This window comes from Vidua macroura, chromosome 2 (assembly GCF_024509145.1).
Source record: "Vidua macroura isolate BioBank_ID:100142 chromosome 2, ASM2450914v1, whole genome shotgun sequence".
In the NCBI taxonomy this organism is placed as follows: Eukaryota; Metazoa; Chordata; class Aves; order Passeriformes; family Viduidae; genus Vidua; species Vidua macroura.
The window spans coordinates 28,695,033-28,719,289 of NC_071572.1; the positions used below are offsets into that span (position 1 = coordinate 28,695,033).

At 37.4% G+C, this 24,257-nt stretch overlaps 1 long non-coding RNA gene across 1 annotated transcript in view; it reads right to left on the minus strand.

The window, feature by feature from the left end:
• Positions 1 to 24,257, minus strand: part of LOC128803531 (uncharacterized) — a 34,373-nt gene that overhangs the window by 8,999 nt on the left and 1,117 nt on the right. The window lies entirely within an intron of this gene.

The window sequence follows — 24,257 nt, forward strand, 5'->3', positions numbered from 1 at the left end:
CTTGTCACTTTTCTTCTCTATGAGTTTTTGCAAAGATCTTCTGGGAAAACATGTAGAAAATGCTGGAAGTAAAAAGGGAGGGACAGGAAGAAATTGGCACCACTGTTCTAAAACTCTGCAGAAAAACTGCTTGAAAGATCCTGTATTTGGAATCCATATAATTTTTATATTTGACTTTGCTCTTTAGAAGGCCCTTAACCAGGGGCAATGGCAGAAACCAAGGGAAGACCAGTAAAACTGTATTGTACCCTGAGGAAAGTCAGAAAAGACACATTTCCACTCTATCTTCTAGTCCCTATGGGCGACTTTTCTGGTGGAAAAGCGTGGCCTTGGAAAGGTTGTAGAAGAACTCAAAGGAGGAAACCCTTCATCCTTTGTTTTAGACTAAATGAATCATGGCAGAACTTGATCAGAGACTGCTCTAGGCATCATCCAGAGCAGATTAAACTTTCTTTGGGTAGGTCTATAGGAGGAGAATGTAGAAACACATTATTTCCTCTGAGCAGTCTTTAAAATGGTAACTGATCTAAAAAGAAATAAAATTGGATAAAAATTCTGTATTTCAGTTTATGTAATTCATGTCCTAGAGAAAAACAAAGAAAAGTTAAAAAGCTCTCGAGAGACAATGGGATCTATTCTGTCCTCAAATGCATGATTTAGTTACAAGTGGGCTCCTTGCCATCTTCTGAGCTCAGCCACACACATGCAATTTTCTTTGACTTAAACAGAGCATATATTTTTGTGGGCAGAATCTGGACTTTTTGCATACAGGAGTTCCTATTATTTTTTATTATTTGTATGCTATTATAAGGATTATGGCCTCATTATTTTGAGCTTTGGGAAAACAAGACTCTGTGTTCTACCCACTGGAGAGAGTACGGCCCAGAAGAACCAGCAGCATGTGAAGGGTGGGGGCAGTCTAACTATCGGTCCTTTACATGGTCATATCTTCTCAACTGCAGAGGCGTCACCTAGAAAATAATTGACTTTCTTGAAAAGGATGCTTTCAGATGCCTGACAAATTCTCTGTATGTGCCTTTCCCTTTCATCCCTGCACCCAGCACAACACTACTTCCCATCCCTAGTTTATTAAATTAATATTTATTAAATCCTCATCCTGAGAGCTGAGTTACCCTGAGAACACACTTGGTCTTGTTTCAAACACCTGCTATTAACAGGGTCTACATGCCACTGCTGCCAGATTTTGTGCTCAGCTACACATGTGTCTTCCTTGGATTTAGGGTATGTATTTTTCTGGACACAGCCAGTTCTTTTAGGGTATGGCTCTACACAGACATGGAAGCCCATCTGGCTCACCTTTTCTTGGGGTTCGTAAAGGCCCTAGCAGAGGATGCAGAGTGGAAGGATTTAAAGGAGCAGAAGGCAGTGGTCTTACTGCTGTGTTTTGGGATCATACCTGGCATCTGACATGACAGTGAAAGAAGCAGAAGCACATTGGTAGGTAGGAATTGTGTAAGTGGGCTCTTCCTCTGAATGCATCTCTGTACACAGCGCTTCATTATTTAGTGATTGACATAGAGAAAGCAAGAAATCAGATGGACTTAAGGACTTACTCCTATGTGATAGAAGTGAAAGAGTAAGGATAAGACAGAGGATTTTGAGTCCTCAGAAAAGAGCCAAATCAGTGTGTTCTGTCTCTTCTGTGTTCCTGTTTGAATGCCTGCAAGTACAGCTGGAGTTTTGCAGGTTTGGGAGGGGAGGGTTTCAGGGCAGGAAGCAGAGCCAGGGAACGACTGCTCTCTATCCCTTGCCACCCCTGGCACCTTTCCCGGTGGAAGTCAGAGTGGGGATTAACACACACGGAACTGGTTCTGTTCCAGCTCCCCAGGAGGAAAACAACATTTTTTCAAGCTATATGATTCTTGTTTGTAGCTACGTGACACGTTATTTAATGGCTGTGAAATACTGCATTGTTCTGATTTTGAAGATGTGCATATCTTTGGAGGACCACTCTCATTTTTCTAAATGCTTTTTAAATGCAACATTTACAAACACCTTCATTTTCTTGTTGTTGCTGACTCGCTCATTGACATTTTAAGCTAAACAGCATATGGCTTATTGCTTTGTACAAGCAATTGTATACAATTCATACATTTTCTGGAATTAAAAAGCCTTGGAAACACGATGACAATTTTCAAAACTACAGGTTTATTCTTAAAACTAGGAGATCTGTGAGGTCTATTCTTCATTTTTACAGATTTTTCCAAGTGATCCAAAGGAGTTGCTCAGGGCATCACAATTTCCTGGCTGTAAAACAACAGAAACAACAGGTGGATATTTAGATGTTTTATTCCCATGTGTGTCCAATGTTTTTTGTGGTCTTTAGATGGAAGGTTATTACTGGAGTGTAAGGTATTAATTTCTGTTATCGGCATCTAAGATGCCTCTTGCTGAAGATTTAAATCAGTTTCCCCTGGAAACATAGGAAATAGGATTTAAAAGACCTCCTGCATCAAGTTCAAACCCGAGCTTTTGCTGTCAACTGCACATCATACAATTGGTTTCATGAAGTGCTCAAGTTTCATGCTGTAACAAGTGAAGTTTCTTGCTTGCCCTGCTCCTGTTGGAGGGGTGCTCTAGGATATCATTCTGGTGCTTCCTCCTGTTGGAGTTTATTAATGGCCATTTTATAACCATTTGTTCTTATGTCAACATCATCCTTTAAATAGCTCTTCTCCCTCTTTGTATATTTATAGAAAACAGTTATGTTCCCTTTCAGCCTTTGTTTTGTCTGTGTGAACAAGACACTTTTATTTTGCCACGTTAGATAGCCCTTCCTCCTCCTACTAGTGCACCTTTTTGGTGCTTGTCCCAGTTCGAAATAATTGTGTTGCATATGGATGCAATAAAATGGGTGACCCAAGTTGTGCACTGTCTGCCTGTACTCTGTCAGAGAAATATAATCCAATGAAAATTAGGAAAAAAACCCGCCACCTTCCTTCCCACTCTCCCTTGTCAAACTTTTTTTTTTTTTTTTTTTTTTTTTTAAATACAGGCACAACATATCTAAGGCTCATGATCACCTTTTATTAGCAAGGAGAGTGATCAAAAATTTTTCCAACTTCTACCTCTTCTTTCAGCCATCTGCTGAAGCAATGCTACCCACCCAAACTGTGTGCCTAAACCCTCTGTTTCATTATTTGTTTTCTGAAGTGTACTATCTTGAGGCTACACTGTCAAATTTCACCTTGTCCCATCCCATTCTTTTGCTTCCCTTTTCTCTGCTTACTCTACAAGATACTATTGGTATTTTTTTCTAGCTTTGTGTAATCAGAAAATTTCACTTGCATATACTCTTTTTGCTGCAGTGCAGGTGTTAATGAAAATAAGACCCTACAAAATGATTAATAAAAAAACCAGTATGTGTAGGACCTGATTACTGATCTCTGTCTATCCCAGTAGATCTATTTTCAGTACAACCTGCAGTCACCTCTTCTCCAATCAGCTCCCCTCAGTTCTTCCAATTGACCTCCTCTTTCTCCAGTTTAAATAATACCCTTCCCCCTGAAATGATGATAATATGATTTACGGATACCGGAGTACCAAGATCTATTGCATTTCCTTTCTTTAGAAAAACCTGATTATTTATGGCATGATCCATTTTTGGAAAAGTCTGATGTGTTTCAACATGTCTCTTGTTTCCTTCACAATTAAATTTAAAACCTGGCATGCAATGCGAGCACATTATGAGTCTGAATAAATGCTGCAACCATTATGCACTTGGTACTACAATGGGTTAATTGTTGCAGTGCAGGAAGCTGACAGGGAGCCACAAGAAGGTGCATGCCTTAATGAGGAGATGGTAAGGAGCCCTGGGGCATAGAATAGGGGCTAATATGAAGGAGAAAACAGTAGGCTAGAAAGCTGAGTAACCCAAATAAAGATACATTTGCTCTTGTTTATGTTGCAATTACTGTCTTGCATTATCACTGACAAAACTTAAAGTAACTCAATGAGACGGATGTGTGCGTGGAATATTTCTGTCCCAGACTAGGTTTTCTATGTTTTAAGGTTTCACTGGCACTAACTACTCAAAACAACGAGCTATCAGTTAAGCTGAAAACCAGAGCACTACTTTGATGAGTGGACGTACTGTTGTTACAGTCAATACTTCTGATTCCAGGGGAGGAATTCTGTTTCCAGCCTACATTTTTTTAAAGGAGGAATTTTTGAAAGACATCAAGTTCCCTTGGTCCAAGGGCAGTCCAGAAAATATTGGAAAGGAGTAACTTTAAAGGAGTAGCATGGATCAAAATAGTTCTGCTTCAAATTCATACTATGCAATGACACTGATCCACTTTGTGACACTTTGCTCAGATTTTCAGGCAAAACTACCACCAGTTACAGTTTAAGATTGGTCAGTAATACATAGAATATTAACTTTGCCTTAGTATTTTGGATTAAATCACTTCTTTCTTTCTTGGAGGTGGACTGGCAGAGGTAATGGAACCTCGAGAGACACGAGGATCAAAATCAAAGAAAAGTTGTTCAAATCCCAGCAAATGTTTAACTTCATGTCCAAAATAGTCAATCAGCCTTATATTATCTCTACCACTTTATCCATTAATTAAATACCTTTGAGTCACATTTCTCCAATAAGGTTTTATAAAAAATTAAATAATTTCCCTTTTTTACACCTGGTACACAAGTAGTGGGCTTTATTATATGTATTTTCGTCAAATGTAACAGCACATGGTATCTGGTCTTCACAAATTGCTAGTTGTTGGACATTCCTTTCTAGGAATAATTAATTGTAGGAATAAATCAATATAACTGCAAATGGAACTAGGATCAAAGACAGACTTACTGAATATTGATAATCATCTAGGTAAACACTGAAGGTAGCTTCCAAGTCAAATAAGATTCTCAAATGCATGTTTCTATAAAACAAAGGTAAATATGTAGTCTTTAATAAAACCTCTGTAGAGCACTACAGAAAAAATGAACAGAAAATGAAAGTAAAAGAGAGTTTACCTAAACATCAGCTCAACCTTTTTCTTCACTGTAATTTTATTCTCATTTTATTATAATGGATCTTCTCCCTCACTCCTTACATGTTTCCTCTTGATTCTCCAGCCTTCTATGTCCTCCTTGCTTTCTTTCTTTGCAGTAGCAATTGCCATACAGGGTCTGACAATAAGTCTCTGTGGTCTGACTTTCAATCTCTCTGAAAGGGCCCGTGTATCAAGTCTCCTCCTTGTCTTTAACAGAGACTGACCTAAAGCATGAAGCTTGCCATTAGCTTACAAAATAGGTAACCACAAGTATTTTGTACTGACTATCTTACAATGTACTTGGCCTCAGTGACACACAAGGGCAATTATTGCCATGAGCTAATTATATACTGTGAGTGGTGAGGGGAAATATTTCTTTTTTTTTCATGAGTTTCCAAAGATCAGCTTTTACTTTCAGGCAGTATTTCTTTATCCTCATGTAATGACAGGAGAGCAAGGATGAAAATTCCTGACTGACCCCTACTATTATTTTGGAAATACTTATCATGTCAGCTGCGATTTTGTTTCCTTCCTTTATTTCTGAAGTCTCCCATTCATTATCTGTTGCTAGAATTTTTATTGCTGTGTAGCCTTGCTGGTTTTGCAGCGTGTGTGCACCAAGTCCTGGATAACGGCCAACACACAAACATGGGTGAGGGAGCAAGCAGCAGTGCACTCATTAAGGAGATGTTCTGCTTGAAACATGGCATGCACTTCTGTGGATGTGTGCCTCAAAGTGGGATGTCCTCCCAGAGAAGCAGTGTCAGTGTTACATCATCTCTGGAAACATCCCTGGCACGGCCACATTGGCATGCAGTGCTGCAGCCTCTGTGTCCTGGGGTTCCAACCAAGTAGCCTGTGGGTGGCAGGGAGTGACAGGGAGTTGGCAAAGCTGCAAGGTTGGTTGGGAATTTTTCCTAGCCAGACGCAGGATGCTTCACAAGCCTCAGGGACAGCGCCTCAGGGCAAGCTACCCACTGGCTCAGGAAAACAGGTCCTCAGAAAGAGGAGGGAGAGAACTGCCATGAGCAAAGTCTGGGGGAGAAAGAAGCAGGAGGAGAGTACAGTGCAATTCATCAGCTGTATGGAGAGGGTAGGACAGAGGAATCTGGTAGTAAATGGAAACAGATGGGCAAGTTCACAGGAGAAGAGGTAGAAGAAAAAAACCAAGACTATCTTTGGGAGGATAGTGAGGATGAAAGCTGGAAAGCTCAGAGAAGGTGAAGGAAGCATTCTCCCTCTTGTGATGAAAGACTTTAAAGTCTCTAATATAAAAAGTCCAGGCTGTCTGTTATCAGCACCTTGAAGATGCTACATATTGATGAAGTAGAAAGAAAGACAGGTTTAATTTTCCAACAAGGTGACAGTAGGTAAATTAGTGTTTTTTGCAGTGGTTTATATATCTGATCTGAATATCTGATCTCCCTGTTTTGATGGTACTTTCTCACCACATCCATCCCAGACTGAACCACATTCTGCCTTATCCTTAAGAAAGAAAAGAGCACAGGGTTACAAACAATAGAGAACAGTTCAAATGCTGTAGCCTCCAAAACCTTAAGCTACCTGTAAAAAAATTTTAGGAAACTCCAAGTAAACAGTCTGTGTAAAATTGTGGAAGCAATATCTCTGACTGTTCCTGAATGGAGAATCAGTTCATACAGAATCATTTACTGTAAAAACTGCTACAACACAAATCTTATAAAATTATTCTTAAAATTTAATTTGGCTAGGACAGATTTGTCTATAAACTTAGGAAAAAGATACTAATCCACATTCTTGCTATGTTGTTGTTTATGTGTGTATGGACAACTATTTTGCCATAAAACTCTCTTCTATTGATTTTTCTTAAAGAATATTTTACTATAACTGTTATCTGTACTGCATAATAGCATCTGAAAAATGACTTGAACCAAATTAGTAATGACAATACTAAAATAAAAATGTATACCATTAATTTGGATCTCTGTGGCATGTAGGAAATTTTTTGCAAATTAACCCAAAAGAAAACATATTCCTGCTCATGTGCAGTTACTATAGAATTGACACTACTTACCTAGAGCAGACGTCAAAGTGATTGAATAATCTGTTCTTCAAAACTAGTCTACCACAAGTGATTGTTTCTCTTGTATGTTCTTCTCATCTCTATATGAGTGGTGAGAGAAAAGACAATATACCTGGATATGCTGTTAGGGGTAATGTTCAAACAAGAAAATATTGTGTATATATTGCTTTAGATCCTGTCCTATGAAAAAAACTGCTGAGACCTCTAATTCTCATGATGACACCTTTGGGAGCTGTAGGTATCTTGAAAACAGTGCTGCATGTCACAGTAAGTGTCTAACAGCATGTGACTCAAAGCACTGTGTTGTGAGGATAACACAAGAAATATTTCACGTAGATAATTTCCATTTCCATTTAACAAACAATCTGTTACCCAGATACAATTGTATCTGTGAAGATTCCATAAGCTTAAATTTGGAATGGTACATGAATTTGAGACATGCATTTCAAACAACAACTAAAGGAACTCACTGCAATATGGAGACATAAATATATCTGCATGGAAATCAGGAAATATGGAATTAGTGTTAAATGGTAATTTATTTAAACAAAACAAAAATTGTAAAACTTTATACAGATATAGACTCTTTTACCCAGGATTTGGACAACAAATCAAGTTCCTTGTGATGAAAATTTTCTTTTTATCATCAGTATTGTCTATTATTTGCATTGTGAAATGCCTTCAGGGCCTGAACTAGAAGACAGGTTCCATTATAATGGATATTAAACATATAATGAAGAGGTGGCTTTCCCCACCAGGGTGTTCTTGAGGGAAATTTATGTCCATATTGCAGTCAGAAGACAGAAGTGACTACAAAAAGCATGGAGATACTAGAGCCAGTTTTTAGTTAGGCATCTTGGTAACTTAGACCAAGGAGCACAGGCCCGTTGAGGACTAATTACCCTTCCTTCACAGTCAGTTTTGCAAATGTCACGAGAAAAAAACAAGTGACTCTTGAGGGGAAGAAAATAGACTAAGGAATAAGGCAAGTTAGTAATGTCATCTGATTCTGCATGTAAACAAATGCTCAGGAGCATATATAGGGAAAGTTGTGAGGTTACTCCAGCGAGAAGGAAGGTTAGAGACAAATACAGAGTTTAGGACTATACCCAATCTAATTCTAAAATCTCTGCTGGTTGTTAACTATGCTAATTTGCCTGCCATCTTTGTTGCATGTAGAACTAATTTACCTTTCACAGGACTGGTCACTGCCAAGATGTAATGTGCTTCACAGGGAAAATATATCTGAGCAACAGGAACAAAAATAATAGTACAACAGCCTCCAAGCTTTTCAGGCCCTTCAGGAAAATTCTGTGTGAATATATCAGGCAAATTTTTAGTGCCACTGACACAAATAAAAATTGTTGAGTCTAGAAGCTCATATGGGGATGCCTCAGTATATACAGGTGTCCAAGAAATTTCAGCCTTGCAGGGCTTTTCTAGGTAAGGCTCAGCTTTCTTTTATGTATCTCCTTCGGTACTGATGCCACTGATGGATTTAAAATCCATTCTTTCAGCAATTGTTCTCAGGCTACTTCTGTAATGCATCACAAAGTAGGAAAATTTCCTGGCCTGAGTCCTGCCAATATCACTTGGGGAAGTGAAGAGGACAGGAGAGGTGGAAAGAAAGAGAAGGCAGTTTTGCTAAGAAAGGAAATGAATGATTTATCTCTATATCCATTTCTTCTTTTATATTTAAGCAAAATCTGAAATTATTTCTTCATATTCGGTTGATCAATCAACTACTCTCATAATTAATTTAAAATTAATATAGATTTACTTAGGCTGGCTTAACTTGTCCTGGTTATTAGCATGGTACTGCTGCCTTGGTTTTACATCAATTGCTACCACCTTTTATAAATAAGTGAAAATATAACTTTTCTACATCAATAGAAATAAATCTGTATTTGTACTATAAGACTGTAAAAGTCAACTGGCCTAAAATAATATGTTTCCTCAAAGAGTTTTTATTTTGTATTTGTAAATGAATTGACAATTGATTGATGGACATATCTTTCTGATGTAAGACATATTTACCCGTATATAGCACAGGAGTTGATATTTATGAAGAATTTTCCAAGTTTGTTTACTTTATTGTTTCTGAGAGGCTTACATGAAGTGATTAAAACATTGGTCTTGCAATATCCTTTTATATGAAATGACCACAGTGGACAAAATGAAACACTTATTTTTTAGCAGTTTTTTTTGGATGCATTAATTCTTTCCTATCAATCTTTCTTCACATTACTGTACTTCACATTACTTTACTTCCTCGTAGTCCCCATTATGGACAGCACTGTGATAGATGGGTAGAAAATACAGAACAAAATACAGAAACTCATTCTACAAAAAGTTTGAATATATAGAGTTCAGCAATGCAGACATTCACTCTCCATGAGCTTGAAATCTAGGCATAAGATAGGCAATGACAGTCAAAGAGGCAGATAACTGAGGTGATATCAGAAACAGGTAACACCAGTCAGTACTGCAGGTAGTGTTTAAAAAAGCTGAGGAGTAACTACAAATTAGTGACTGCTCAAGGTAAACAAACATGGTTTCAGTAATAAGTGATATTCAAATAGAAAACAAATAGCAAGCATATGAGCATTTTAAGTCTATAATCCATAAAGGGTTCTGGTGATCCCATGACAGACAGCCCAGCTTTGCTCAGACAGTCACCCTGATGGATGCCAGCACTCTTGCTGCACCTAATAGAAGTTACCTGCAAGCTCTCCAGGCATCCTCAGTCCTGGTCTGTTCCAGTGAAATGTTTGGGCTTTTTCTTTTTCCCTACTTTTCACTTACTAGAACTGCTCAATGCACCCTTTTGCACTAGCACACTTGCCCCTTATTTATATGTAATACCAACTCCACTCCACTATATACTGTGCATGCCTCCTTTGACACCTATCTTTTTCAGGCTTTTAAACACTTCCCACCAGTAAGCTCATATCTCCCAAGCCTTGATGGTACAAAGAGTCTGTTAGAACTCTTTTGTGTTTGGTGGACTTGCTTTATTATATGAAGTCATACTTAAACTACAGGGCTTTTCCACAGGGATTAGGTATTGAACAGAACATCTCATAAACTATGTTGTACCTCTTTTTAGAAATTTGAAGAGAGCTCTGTGAAACATTTATAAGAGAACCTTGTATCATAGGAAACTGGAGCTGTATGAGATTTCAGGTAACTGAGATTTATGAACATCTCTGAGAAGTCTGGACATCAGCATACAGGGTTAAGGCAAACTTTCAGCAAAGTGTGAGAAGGTTCTCCGTTGCCCAGCAGATTTGTGTGAAACCCCAGTCCACAGAGGACTCTCTCAAGCAACATGCAAATAAGTTTCTCTCAGCCATCCCCGGCAGAGACAGGCTTTCAAGCATGGGGTTTTCTTGAAAAGGATAGAAATGGATATCCTGAGGTGGGTCCATGCTGCCTAAATTTTGGTAGTTCATGGAGAGAGACAATCTCACTCCAAGGATGATCTGAAGCAGTAGCCATTAACAAGACAAACAGCTGGAGGATGAATAAGTATGCAGCTAAATTTGGATAGCGTATATACTGCATACTGTATGTTTCAGACTTCCTTCCCTGTGGAAATAGTGATAAATAAACTCCTGCCTCTTTGTTGCTAGTGGGGGTGACATGAAATTTTAAAATATTAGGTGGGGGTGGCAGATAATGGGAGAGAGCTGTGAGTTAATTAACTGGCATGTCTAAGAGAACTGTGCCTGGAGGCCACTGACAGGCCTGGCAACCCTGCGTGCAGAGCACTCTACAAGCACTTATGAAGAAATAGCCATCAGCCCAAAGAATCTGCTGTCCAAATAGGCAAGAAAGGTGAGAAGAACAGAGAAATGTGGAAGGGTATACTATTTCTGAGAATTACTTCAGTTGACTACTCCCATACTCAGCAAATCCTGAGGAAAAATCTTAAACAACCCTCTCATTCAGCCAGAGCCCTCAGCCGATGCTTTTCAGTGCAGTTCTAAAATGTTTCAGCAGCCGTCAGGCAGAAAACGCTTCTAATGAGAGGATGTTGAGTACCTCATGGATGTTTCTAAGTTCCCAGACCACACGGTTATCAGTTATCCTGGCAGAAACTCTAATTCTGACATCAGTGTGTTTCACTGATTACCATTCCACAGGTAGCAAAGAAGCCTAAATTGCCAATAATAGTTGAGAAAGAGTTAGTGAATGGACAATAGAAGGCAGGCAGAGAGATTCAGTTAGGAATTATATAAACTATAAATTGCCAAATTTTATCATTTTACGTATCTCTTTTCTTGTACAAGTGGAATATTACACAAAACAGGCCAAAATAGGATTTCCAAAATGACTTAATCTGTGGTGAAATAGCAGGTGCAAGGAATTAAAAGTACAGTAATCAAAATAAAATATCTTAGAAGAAGACAAAAAAGAATCAAAAGGCTTTTAGCTTTTGATAAAGGGAATCCCATTGTATAATTAGATCATGAACTAAGGCCTTTCACCACTGCAAATTCACACTGTGAGCTGTTTAAGTGCCATCTCTTGATTTTCCTACAGCAGCTTCTAATAGCAAACCCTGTTCTGCTTTTCTTTGTGCAAAACCAATCACATCACATCAAATTATACAACTAATTAACACAAACTCCTTAAAAAATTGCATATTATTTTGGCAAGCCGAATTAACGTCAGTCCCCTGAAACCATGTTTAGTAATTCCCACTGACTGTAGTAACGCCTACTACTGAGAGAAGGTCTAATCAACTACAGGCTCTCCTGCTGATGAGCTGAACCAAGTAACCAGATGTTTCTGCCTTCCAGGCTAATGGAAATGTCATGCATGCTTTTCTCTCCACCTAGGTGAAGAACTAATTCCACCATGGCCATGGTCTAGGTAGCTCTCTCTCTGGTGCTGCTTCTGAGAGGTCCTGCTAGTTAATCCTGAGCAGACAGGTGCAGCCTTACCAAAGGTGTTCTGGTTTAAACCAGCTAATCCAGCTTATCAAGTCAGCCTGCTGCCAAGATTTTCTTACTCAGGATATGGATAGCAAAGAGAAAACTGATGAGCATCACTGTGGAAAAAAAATTTATCTGTCATATTGTGCTGTATGTAAAAGCTGGGCAAAGTATGCTTTTTTGTGTATTGGTAAGAGGTCCCATTGGTATTAAATTACTTAATGAGATGTCTATTGCAATTAAAAGAGTCATAACATTTATATTAACATTTTAAAGCTTGCTTATTTCAGGAGTGTCAGTTTACATGAGTCTAAATAGGCGATAATGAACATGATGAAGTATTCCATATTAAAACTGAGTACTGTGTAACTGTCTAGTAAAATCTTAATATTAAACTATACTGTATAACTTACAGGGCAGAATAAAAGCTTCATATTTAGATGTATCCCATCTTGAATCTCAAATAATGCACTTAACATTAAGTATGAATACAAAATAAAAATAAATGCATTTACATATAATCTTAAAAAATATATCTACATGATATATCTATTTAAAAAGCTTACAGTATACTTTGATGGATGATGCAGTCATTTTCAGAAACAGCAAACTGTAATTTAATGACAATGTGTAATTATTTAATAGCAATATTTTCTAAGTTCAGCTGACTTGTGCCTCTCATGCTAGATGCTAGTCCTAGATTATGTATCAGTAAGGCCTATTATTGCAGATGCTTACCTGGTGAAGGAAAAAGATATGTGGCACATTTAAAATACTATTTAAGGAGGAAGAGAATTAGGTTTATTCATGTAGACTTAGTTTGAAAAATGCAGAGAATGTATTAATTTCAGACCCCACCCACAGCAGCTAAGTATATTCTTTATTTTGCTTTTCAATAAATCTCCAGTAGTATATATAGACTGTAAGCACAAGTTAGTATTTTTTATATTTTAAATTTCCTTAACATGCTCATTGCTGTATTAACATCTGTTCTGAAACTCCCACCACCACAGCAAGGAGGCATCAATTAACATCAGTTTGGAAGTGACAGATATTCAGTCAAGGAGGAATAAAACTCTACAGCAATTTTTGCCAGCAAAATCTCATCATGTGTGCAAAGATACAGTCTACTGGTAGCACCAGTTCGATATTTGAGGGGATGGATCACTGGAAGAATGAGGTTTGCCTCTCATGAAAGGAGACATGCATGAGCCCTTAATTGTAAATTCAAAGATAAGGCCACTGAACTGAGGGTGACCTGGCTCTGGTCCCAGAAAGTTGTGTTTCACTAGATTTAGTTTCTACAGCAGAGAAATCTAGCAGTGTGAGAGGCAGTCTTTCAGGCAGCTAGATGCACTTGCCAGTGAAATAAATATTGGAAAACTGAAATTTACCCAGGACGCTGAGAGCTACTAGAGTGGACCATAGACTACCTGACACCTGGTCATCCTGTATCACTTAATGTGCAAGGTAGTAGTTACTAAAACAATGGATCTTTCTGGCTGGATTTCAGAACTGTATCCAAGAACAGTGGAGTTAAAAAACCCTGCTATTTGATAATGGAAAATATACAATGTTATGCAAATATCCATGTCCAAGAAGTGAGAAAAGAGTGTTCAACCATCTTGGCAATTGTACAGTTTGTACAGTTCTTCCAACAGATTCTTTTGCTTTGGCATGCTATGACTTTACAAGCTAGAGTTTCATTGAGTATGGTTGAGAAATCAGTGGAAAAAGAAGAGTGAAAAAAAATGTATGTACTGTTAGTGCTTTCCTTGACAAACAAACAATAAATCCTTTGCAAAGAGAGAGAGAGAGAGAAACAAAATTAAACAGCAAGTAGGTCTGGGGTGTTTTTTTTGGTTTTTTTTGGTTTTTTTTTTTTTTTGTTTTTTTTTTTTTTTTTGTCTTTTTTTTTTTGTTGTTTTTGTTTTGTTTTGTTTTGTTTTGTTTTTTTTGTGAAACAAATATTTTGGCTGCAAACTAATTTGAGATTATAGGAGTATGAACATTTTCAGTAAAAATGTTTCCCTTTCCAAAAGGAAACTGCTTTCCTAGTGGTTTTCTAGTGAGGAAAAGGTTACTTTTATAAAGTGTTTTCTATTGATCTGATCAACAGCTCCATGATGGAATGACAAGAATTGAACAAACGTTGCTGAACTTAGATCAACTTAAATGAAGAATTTAGATCAACTGATTTTGGGCCAAGAAAAGCTGTCATGAAGTGTGAGGTACCACCACTGGCATGAAATACACTGATAGTACTTATTCCAGTGGGGAAGGCATTTTTCAATTTAAGGAAAGATTCAGAGTAAAAATAAAAAGTACATATATGTATATGTACAGGCAAATACAAAGCAGAACAGTGTAAAATTATCAGACAGTTCACAGGATAACACTAACATAACTTTGGTCCCTGCACTTTTTATTCAGCAAAAGGTCATTGGACCTCATTCATCCTGCTCAGCAGTTCTTGATTTTCTGTTAATGTAATGTTGGAGAAGGAATAACAAAACTTTGTCCTAAGCTCATCCATGAGAATCTTAATCCTGGCACTGCTGTGTTCTGAATAAAGCCTTCAATTACCACATTATGTAACATATTGTAGTAGGGTAGTCTGGAGAAAAAAACTGAGGGTGATCTGTACTGCTGCAGGTCTGGGACTGAAATCAGGCTGAGCTATAGGTGTTTGTTTATGTGTTGCTCACTCCTCTCTGACCAACTGTCTATCATTCTGTACTCAGCAGTATCATGAACCTTTCTGTGAGGCTGCATGCCTGGGCAGTAAAGATAAATAAAGAACTATTCACAACAAAAATAATATAGAGGAAGAACAACAGCTGAGAAAAAGAATTAATGGAAAAAGAGGAGAATGATCTAGGATATCTGTTCCTTCGTGAAGTGGTCACAATTTTATCCTCTGTGCTGAATGTCTTCTAGCATAGAGGAATCCTGTGGCATTCAAGATCACAGGAATGTTCAGTTGTATCATACTGGAAGTCCATTTGGTCCACTGCCCTGTGACAGTGATCAAAGCCACAACTTCAAAGGAAGATGCAATGAAGTATGAACAAGACGCTTACAGACATATCCAGCTTTTGGTTCTTCTTTCCTGTTCTAGACAAGAAGTGAATGGCTTGTGCTTTGTAGCTAGGGAATTTCTGCCTCTTTCTACTTTAAAACTGTTTTAGGATCATTGTGTACCTTCTTTTCACATACAGAAACCTTTCCATTTAATTTCAATACAATCGAGATAAAGTGTAATCTTATTGCATGAATTTCTCCCTATTTCATCAACACTGTGTGATTAACTTTCCATATACATATTTGCCTACCTCAGTGGATAAAATGCTCTTTTTGGCAGTCCAGTAGCCTTTGAAAGACTTAGATGAACAAGCTATCTGTTCAAAAAATTTCATCCCCTTTACTCTTTGCAATGCAAAAGCTTCAAAGGTCAGTTCAGACAGACTTTGCGCACTCCAGAGGTGTTCATAATTTAAACTCATGGATGCATTTCTCATGCAGGCATATAAGCAGTTTTAAGGTATATTTTCTGTGTTCATATGTTTATTTCTTAATAATTGAGCAAGATGATGAAAACTCTAGTAGAGAAGGTAGTTGCTAAGAAGGGACCATCAGTATCAGTATGGAGGCAGAAAGTATTTTGACAGACTTGAAATTATACAGCAGCGTAATTATTTCTCTTTCTCCAGTTATTCCAAGGTTAACAAGCTACGTTGAATTTCCTCAAGAAGGAAGAAAAATTCTTCTGCTTTGGGCGCACGCACTTGACTAAACATTTTGGAGGAAAATATTTCTTCCTTCTGTGCTTGTACTGCAGCTGAGGATAAAAAAAGAGGTAACACTTCCTTGACAAAGCCTTCAGACCACCTTTCTGTGAAGTTCTTAAAAGATAGCAAGAATACAAGAAGGTCTAAGTACTAAATACACCTGAATTTAAAAGTTTTTCTTCATTTCAAGTGTATGGATTACATTGACTGGAATATGGTATTTTCCTTACTGTGCGTAAGACCAAATAGTGTCCTGACTTGTGCACCACTGGAATGCTGAATTTCGTTTTACAGACTGGGGTAAGTATTTGCAGATTTTTTAAAAGGAAAAATTTGTAATCTGACAGTGATCACTGATTTATTTTACATCTGGGTCTTGAAAAAGACCTATAGTCATTCCATTGAGTTTGGCAGAGCTTTCAAGTGTGAGCAAGGGCATAAACGAAAAGCCATGGAAGAAGTCAGATTTTCTATGAGTCTGTGTACCATAAAAATAATAACAAGGGGAAATGGAAAACCACTAAAATAAAGACTGTGATCCAGTTTATGTCCACACATGGTAAGGTATTATCAAACAGTTATTTCTCCCAGTTAATCATTAAATGCACTCCTACACTCTTAAAAACTAATGTGAGGAACACTTTTAGGACAGAAAAGTACACACAATGGATATGTGAGTAAGAAGCATGTGAACCAACAAAATAACAGCTCTCTCTTCTGTAGAGCTCTACATTCTTTTACAACTAGGTTGTTTCATTAATAATTCCAGAGCATTAGAATGTATTGTGTTATTCTGTAAAGCTTGTTGTACAGAAACAATTCAATAAATGAAAAGTCTGAATTCTAAGTATTATTATTATTTTTGTTCAGATTTTCTTTGTGGTGCAAAATTCTTTTGATTGCTTCAGACCTACAACAATCCCCTGTTGTTTATCATAAATAACAAGTTGTTTTATTTCTCTGGGCTTGCAAGTTTCGTTTTATTCTGTTGCTATAATTTCTATTCATTTTTAACATGAACACATTTTCCTACAGAAGTAGTCTTGTATCTAACTGTACCTTGTGATTTTTTTGGCTGTGAAAAGCATTCTAGTTGATGAGAAAAGGGTGAAAATCATTCCACCCCCTCACCAGAGTGAACTGAACTTTCTAAGGATATATTTTTGCCCCTTTTTGAAAAGGAATAGGTAATGCTTCCACTTCTGGCTGCCCACTTGCTAGACATTTTATATACTGAATTCAGAAACAATTTAGTGGTGATGCCATTAATTTTATTTCCGATAGAATTCTTATTGTGTCAGCTTGATCCTGCACTGTCACAAAAGAATATCGACTTTGAACAAAAAGCACTATTTAAAACACCACGCTAGGTGCTGATTTTACCAGTATCACCAGTTTTGCAAAATCTTTGAAAACTCTGCAGTCTTTCATTTGAATTTAATTTCTCTGTGATGGGTGAGGAGAGGGAATTGTAGCCTCCATGACAAATTATAACATTTCTATTTATCTTTCTTCTCTACTGAGAACTTTGCATATTTTCTATACTGAAGGTTTTTAAACTGTGATCTTTTAGTTCCTTCCTTTTCACAATCAGAGCCCTGTAGGCCCCTTAGTCAAGGATTCACTGGTTCTATGAAATTAGACAGACTGGATCACGCTGGTCATCTGTTCCCTCTGCCATTCTGCACTAACACAAGAGAGTACATGTGATTTACTTCAATGAACTGTGACTCCCACAGTTTCCCAGTGTCCCCTGCTGCAATCCTTAACAAAGATGTGATCAATCATTTTGGTCTTCATTCAACTGGGAAAAATGTGCTAAGAGGAGTACCTCTTAAGATGACCAGAGTTTGTCTTTCTGTCTAACAGACTGATAAATCTGTATAACCGATTTATACATTTTTTCTAACTGTACAGGAAAATGAGTTACAGCTAATAACATGCCTCTGATAAGAGTCTATTGACATTTTAACTGCTGAAGATCCATTTTAAACCGGCAGAATCTAAATATGCTGGGGGATGGGGAGCTGAAGTGTTACATCTGCCATTTATTGTGGTTGGGACTCCCACAACCACAGGGGCAGCCTACAGTCAGTAAGGGCGAATTCACAGGCCATATCTTTATTTTGCCAACTCTGCAATGCATATCTAAGATGTATCCTTCTCTCAATTTCCACCACTTACAACTCACCTTAACTTTTATCTGGAGAACTGCATTTTTTTTTCCCTTTCAGGCACTGACAGCTGCTGTTGTTTCCTCCTTGTATCTGTTGAAAATAAACCACAATAACCATTTCCCAAGCTCATGGAATCACTGCCTTGAGTCCTTCTAGCGTTTCCTTTCCCCATCACATTACATTTCTTATCTTCTTGACTTAGCTTATAAGTACTTCATGATGTTGTTCTTGTCAGCATCTCTGGCAGATAGATATCCACCACCTACTAGTTAAAGTTCAGATGTCAGGGGTATCAGTGGCATCCTCCTCCTGTGGGAGATCACCCTCACCAACAGTTCTAAAAACCACTTCATTATCTTTTCCAATCTTTAAATGTCTCTGACTGCTTATGAATGAAGGAGTCATTTGCTCTGCTTATGTAGGTATCTTTACCTGAACTAGTTTTCTGTTATCTTCAGTGCAAAACAATACAGCTTTTATGGTGTAACTTATCTGACTTATTTCAGGCATCTACTGTGGATGGAGATGAATCTCACTGTGCAAATGATTATTCCTTCTTACTGACTACCAGGGGAGTGTGTGGTTCCAGTTCAGATGCAGATGATTTTACAGCTATTCCAACTAGCCTACCTAGTTACCTAATGATGGGTGGATATAAATTATATTTATACTCTCTAGATATCTATGAATTGAAGCACTCAAATTTAGGTGCTTACAGCATAGGTGTCAACACATGATTTAGAATCTCCATTACATCAATGGAGCTCTAGCTAGTACAGGTGATGGAGCCTGGAGGAAATTTCAGCTGAGCTAGAGCCAAATCCTTCCCCATTACTGTGGTATATAGGTTCAGAAAACTCTATCCATCTGTCTAGTAGGCAACTATGATTTGTTTCATATTGCAGCTGGTGAACCCATGATTATTACCTCAGTTTACTCTAACAATGGATTATTAGAGTCAGTTAGTGAAACTACTTCTGCTAAATGTTCATTTATTTGTTTTTTTCCTTGAGCTATTTGCAGTATAAAAATATTAAAAACATGAGCTTTAACACATACACAGTGCTTTTGGAGACTCATGAGGGTAAATACAACACTATTTGGGAACACTGCAATGACATGTCTTCTTGTGAGTAGCACCCCAGAGGAGTGTTATCAGTTTGAGTTTGAAACTTTTCTGTAAGAAAGAAAAAATATTCATTAAACTGAATAGTGTAGAACTTTGACTCTTGTGTGAAGTTAAAGCAACAAACCTTCCCCTAAGAAAAGCATATTAAATCCTAATACTAGTTAATCCAACTTCCCCTGTTGCACACAAATGTTATTGCCACCCATGCTTCTGCACACTATTTTATAGAGGATCTCCACTCTTAAAACAAGAGACATTCTAATCCCCTTTTTCTTGATTCCCCTGCTCATATCTGGCATGACCTCCCATAATTTCCAGGATGCAAACCTAGCTGTCTAACGACATCAGCAAAATAACTGTTTAGAGAGAATTATATCAAGTATCTTTTCCTTTAGACAAATCATATCTTGAAATGAACTCTTGAAGAAGTTATACCCTTTTTCTTTTATCATATGCAGTAAAGTCATAGCTTCTTATTCACCGTTTTTTTCCAAACAAGCATAATAACCAGCCATGAGCTTGAAAACTACAGTCCACGTTCCTTTCCTAAACTTTTTCAGCTTCTTTAAGTAGACCATAATTTTTTGCTCTCCTGTTAGATTTCAGGGGTCACTGTTGGCAATCTCTTGAAAAAAAGTTGAGTATTCTCGGTCCCTGGACTTCTCTGTTTCAGTCTTTGTAGGAGAAGCTTTCATCTCAGAAAACTCATCCTGTTTAAAGCAGAAAGAAGCCACTTGGCAACGTAATCTCTTCATCTTTGGTGCATATGGGAAGGCACTGACTGTGGAGCACTGTACCTGTGTGCTTAGCAGTCAGCCTCTGCTTTATCTGTATTAGTACAATTGTTTTGGAGTAGCAAAAGGGAAGGAGTTTGAAAAGTTATCACAATACCTTGACAATGGGTCTTCTGTAATCCAAAAAGTAACATGTACACACCAGAGAATAGTGGGGATACTGTGTGCTTTACTACAGCTGGTGAGACTTATTCTGCCTGTAAGAATTTTGCTGGTTTTAGTAGCCATACAGAATTATATAATTCCTCAGAAATGTGAGGTTAAGAATAGACCAGTAGAAAAATAGGGTAGTAGGTTACAAACAAAGTATGTTTAGAGTTTGAGTCTAGCTGCCAATATACGTCCTTGCCCTTTTACCACAGATTGCTCATGGGGACTGAATAATATTTCAGATACATAGTGTAGACATCACAAAAAACTTCTGTTGTATAGACACACGCACACACTACCTCCTCACCCCCACTCCACTCCCACAGACATGCACAAAGGTAATACCACAGTTGTTCATATCTTATAAAAATCATAAATGGAAATCTGTATAACAGAAAAATGTGTTCATATTAGTGGATAGTTATGGCTAGCTTTACTTGCATATATTCAATGTACTCTGAACTATGGGATATCAGACATGATCTGCTTTATTTTGAGCCTTTTCTAGCTCCAATGAAATCAGTGGCAAAATTCCTACTAAATTAGGTGATGCATGTTCATCGGAAGAGGAAGTTGCATAACCATATATATATATACATTTTACATTGTAAAATGTCACTTAAATATTCCATACTTATCACTTGAAGCAATTTTATTCACAAATCTAAAGAAATTCCTCCTCATAAGTTAAAAATAAAATTGGTGTGAATTATACTTTTCTGAAGAAAATAAGAAGTTGAAAAACACCCCCTTCACAGTGGTGTACATGTGCGCATATCTGTATTTGCCTGTGTGTGTATATGTTTGCTCATATTTTTAAAAGAAATTTACTTTTGTGCCTCTATCTCAAGCAGACTGTCCAGCGTGGGATGAAAACATTGTCATACGCACATAAAACATGTGTCCAGCTGGCCAGTGTTTTCTCATCTGTTACAGATTTAAGATCTTTAGCTTTACACATTTCAAATTTCTCAAAACCTGAAAACCAAGGAACAAGAGCTGTGCACAGGAGAAAATCTCCTTTCATCACACTGGGATTATTTTTCTATCCCAGGTGCTCGAGCCTGGGCTTTCTCTTAGTCTAATTGATAACTGTCGGGCTCCTCCCCTTAACCCACTGACTTTTGTGCGTTCCCTTCCCGAGTGACTACTGTTTCACTGTTCTACCTCATTCACTTATGGTTGACCTGGAGCTCCTGGGTTAAGCTTCCCCACTGGTATTCAACCTTGGACCTTATTATTGTTCTACTCATCTGACCTCTGATACACTAAATTCTAACAAGGTGATCTGAAAAAAATCACTCATTTTTTTCTGTGTGGTTTCATGGCTCGTCTTTTACTGCTCTTGGCTGATGTTCTTTTCTCCACTTCAGACCACCAAGTGTTCTGCTTTAGTTTGTCAATTTATAGTGCTGTCATGGTTTCAAATGCTGTGACCATTGTGTAGAATATACTCTCCTGACCTCTGAAGCAACTTTCTGTATTTCAATTGTTAACTCATTAGAGTTTGGAAGAGCAGCTGAAAAGGGAATGGCCTTTTTCCCACAATTGCTTCCAATGAGATGCTTGAAGAGTCATCACAGTCCAGGATTAAGAGAAATCAAGAGGATGCTGCTAGAAATTAACTCCAGTTATTTTGCATTCTTGCCTAAAGGAAGCAAACTAAACCCCTCAATGCCCCAGAATACTGGTATTGTCATCATCAGTTCACTACTAAGATGCAAGGGGAAGCATATCAATAAAGCTAATAATGAAAAGACGAATCAGAAGAATCTGACAAAGTATTCCAAAATACAGACAAAATATGTTCTTTAAACATAAGTTTTATATTTTACTACTTTCACTATCCTCACACAATCCTTTGTTCACACTGGCCCTTTGTCTGGGTTCTGAGTCTTGAACTGGCTTCTCCCAATCAAGTTTTTCTAATAAAAAGTGTTTTAACCGTCTCCCTTTGACAATATCTTTTGAAGAAGAATAGAGAAGTGAATGGACAATACCAGCAAAATTTATTCTGAAGTCTAAGAAGAGTCCAATCTTAACCATATTTATTACAACCCCCCCTTGTCCAACACACTCCTTCCCTTCTTTCTTTTCATTTAAGTGGGGAAATCACCTTACTCAGCAAGCAAATAAAGAAGTGCTTCTGTCATTTATGTAGAGTTTTATAGCGCTAGCAAAAAGTTAATTATTTTCATACTCTGAATTTTCAGATCGAGGCACATTTTTATTCTGAAGTTTCTTTGACCAACCAATTTCTAAACAGCAAAAATAACATATGGTTTTGCCATTTAAAATAATTTAGCATAGTTGAGTACTTAGCAGTTCTAAACATGTAATGTCTAGTTACACGTGCACAATCTAAAAAAAAGAAAAAATTCTATCTTTTCTCCAGCATCACAAGTATTTAGATCAACCACAGGTTTTGATTTCAACAGAAAAAAGAATAACTTTTAGGACCTCATGGTAACTATGCTTTTAACAACATTCTTAATTTTGAGAGACTACCTGGTACAGCGTTCTCCTTGGTAGCACTAATCATGGCTGCACAGTTTTCTGATAACATGAAATACTTGAATGCATCCTTCATTTTTTTTGTCAGAGAATCATAATAACAAAAGCTTGCATTTTTGAATAATTTTTGAGTCTCACCATCAAGTCTTTCAGAGTACTTTGCAAATACTAATTTAAACTTCACAATTTCCCAGAGAACAAGGCTAGCTTAGGTGTATCTCTACTGATTTCACTTAGCATGGTACAGAAATGACACATTTCCTCTAGATACTGCAATAACTTTTTACAGGTGGATAAATTGAAGTATTGGCTCACAAGTGTCCTATCCAAAAAATACAGACTGAGTCAGTAAGACAATGAAATTTGTATTTCATATCTGGTTTTCAGCCCTCTGAATCACTTGCTAATTCTTTCATCATGCTTGATGATTTAACATTTAACAATTTTGCTCTGTTTAAGTCCACCTGTTTCAAAAGACACTCTTGTAAACTGTCTCTAAACAATATTAGCATAAGTTTTAAATAATTAAAGCAACGGAAATTAGAGACTATTTTACCAGAATTTAAATTATGGAATAAAATAGAAGGAATATAATCATTATAGAGTTGATGCTGCCTAAAAACTGTAAATGCATTTGATTGCCTATGTTAGACATCATTAGACTATTTACTTTAATAAAACAGTAAAGCCAATACTATACAGCAGCTTAAATCAATTTCCCTAGAATGATATTACAGCTGCCAGATCTTCCAAAGTTGAAGATCATTTCTTTTCTGAAAAGGTAAGAAGCCTTCAAACATTACAGTTCCATTAAAAAAAATATATATTTGCTTGGATGCTAAAAGGATATCAAAAAGCAATTTGTGTTAGTGTTTGTACAAGCAATTGCAAAAAAAAAAAAAAAAAAGAAAAGAAAAAAAAAGCTGGCTGATTGTGTTGCTGTGCTTCTTCTGCATCATTGTTTTTAACAGATGGTTTGCTATTACAACTGCCTTTACTTCAGCAAGACTTTATAACCCTGCAAGTTTGGGTTTTTTTTGTTTTTCTTGGTGTTGTTGTGCACCATTCGCATTTAAAAGTTTATGCGGGTTACTTTGTTGGTGCTTTGAATCTCAGTTAATTCTGGTCTCTTATAGTGTTGGGATGGTATTTACTATCTGTGCTTGATCTGCACCAAACGTATTTTGGTTGTAAATAGAAGGTCTTCTTTTATGAGGATGTTCACTTCACAGCTTGAGCAGTGTAATTTTTATACAGGTCTCAGCAATCAATAAAAAAGCCACAGGAGGAATGATTTATCTTGTTGGTTACAGAGACTGTCACCGAGAGAAATTGTAAAAGATCAATTTACACAACCTGGTGTGAGAACGTTATTGATATAACACGGCTGATCAGTTTCTGGTAGTCTATGGGTAGGCGGAGAGAGAGCCCTGCCCTCGGATAGGGCCACTCACCAAGATCTTAATAGACTCGCTGGTCCATAAAATGGACATGAAGCCAATGAAGGGCGAGATTCTGCGTGCGCACGCTACGCTGAGTGGCCTGCAGGAAAATGGATTGGCTCAGCTCCGATTAGTTAGTTAAGCAGTGTCATGCATCCTCTTTTTTTTTCTTGTTGCTTTTTTCTTCTTCTTCTTCCCCCTGCTCCCCCTCCTACTGTGAGAACTGTTCACTTGGAGGCT